The sequence below is a fragment of the Formica exsecta genome, unplaced genomic scaffold (genome assembly GCF_003651465.1).
Source record: "Formica exsecta isolate Colony F162 unplaced genomic scaffold, ASM365146v1 scaffold465, whole genome shotgun sequence".
NCBI lineage: Eukaryota > Metazoa > Arthropoda > Insecta > Hymenoptera > Formicidae > Formica > Formica exsecta.
In genome coordinates, this window is record NW_021851887.1 from 47,655 (window position 1) to 49,681 (window position 2,027).

At 43.5% G+C, this 2,027-nt stretch overlaps 1 protein-coding gene across 4 annotated transcripts in view; it reads right to left on the reverse strand.

Moving 5' to 3' along the window:
* LOC115241042 (retina and anterior neural fold homeobox protein 2-like) overlaps positions 1–2,027 on the reverse strand; it is an 82,498-nt gene that overhangs the window by 1,957 nt on the left and 78,514 nt on the right. The window lies entirely within an intron of this gene.

Sequence of the window (2,027 nt, forward strand, 5' to 3'; positions counted from 1 at the left end):
TAAATTAATTTTTTTCCATAGTATAGTAGCTTAGAATATAGTAATGTAATATAATATTAAATATAATTAAATACAAATAAAAGAGAAAAAGAATAAAAGACTTGAAAAGAAAATTAAATTTATTATAAACATATGTAATACATGAAATAATTTATTGTGTGTACAATGTAATTTATATAAGATTTAACAGAATTTTTATAGAAGTTATTTAAAATTCCAAAATCGCATTCCTCCAAAGTTGACATTGGCATCTTCAGTCAAATTAGACGAGACTCGCCCTAAGAAGGGCCGTGCGACTCGTTCCCCAAACCGGTCAACTGCGAAAGCATCTAACCGCGATAAAGCAAGCCAGAAGTGTGCAAAACGGTAAGTCAGAGCAAAAAGAGTAAGCAAGAAAAGAGGGTTTGATAGAAAATGGAGTTCCTTTAGCGGGGAGCAATCATGCGAAGGGCGAGAAAAGTGGCTGCCAAGACTTTCTCTCTCTTTTCCGTTCTTTTTCCTTGTCATCTATCCTTTTCTCTCTCTCTCTCTCTTTCTCTTTCGCTCTCTCTCTCTCTTGCTCGTTTGCTCGCTCTTTCTCTCTCCCGAAAGTGAAACGGCGTGACGTGACGCGCGGTGCGCCTCCAAGGAGTGGACCTAAGAATGGAAGTGAAATGTAGGAGGGATGAGGAGGGAAGGAGGGAAACCCCGAGCTTGTTGGGACGGGGTTCGGCCATGTTGATTTCTTTATTGTAACATGGCTGCTGTTGGCAGCTCGCTTAAGTCTATTGCGTTAAGAGCCGATGCTATCGGTCTCGGCTTATGAATTATTCAGTTCCCGTCGCGAGACGCGCCGGGTTTATAAGGCCCACCGGGTGCCGTCCGTGACGAATTTACACGCGGCAGCGAGGTGAGCGAGATCCCGACGATCCATCGGCGATCGATGAATCTCGCTTTTCGCTCTCCCGGCAGTCTTCGACGCTTAGCTCAGATAAATAATGCTGAGCAATCGATTCCAACTACCCTACACGGTAGCTGACAACGAATGACTATACGATAATTCTTCTTCGACGTATTAATACGCATGATTATTAAATAGAACTCTGGGAGAAAATCATAAATTCAGAAATATAAACATATTATTGTTGTCAAAATCTGAAGAGAGATATTTAATTATCAAGGATTATTCTCGTGCATATTATATATGGAATATTCTTTTGCAGCGTGAAATAACGCTAATATTTTGAATCATTACAAATACTTTCGACACGTATATCTCGTAAACTCGTTTATTAATGGGCAGCGCAAAAATTTCTTTGCGCCTCTGAAATAATCAGTGACAAGTATCGCGTTCGAATAACAAGCGACTAGCAAATTGAATGTTACCGTCGGGAATGAGCGGCGGTGAATCGTCGAGAGGAGAAAAGGCGAGCGAAGGAGAATGCGTGGCAGACAGAGGAAAACGCGGAAACGAAGTGAAACGAAGACGGGGTTAAACGTCAGAGGCATCACGGAGGGTTTGAGCGTATGGTGTAGGGGAAGGGAAGGGGGATACATTGGGGACGCGGGGGGAGTGGATATCGGAGCATTGCCTGGCTCATCAGGACGATATTCCGCTCTCGAGGACGAGAAGCAATTTTCTTTCCCGGCTCCGTGGATGAGAAAAGGCTACACGGACAAGATGCCACGCCGAAATGATGGGAAAATAAGCGAATTTCCCTTCGTATCTCTCTTATATATCCTTTTCCATCTCGTTCCGTCTTCTGCCTCCCTTTTCCCATCGCTCCTTTTTCCTACTCTGTCTCTGTCTTTCTCTCTCTCTCTCTTTCTTTGGAGTTCCGCATCTTACCATAACGCTCCGTCTCTGTTTACCGAGAACTGAACTCGCGCACTTCTTCTCGCTTTTCTCGCGGAAATATAAAGAACAGGGCTAACGCGGCTTAATCTTTTTAGGTCGTAAATTTATTAGAGCAGGTACTTCCACCTTTTCCGCTCGCCTCCGCCGACGTCCTTCTTCTTATTCTCTCTCTCTCTCTCTCTCTCTCTCT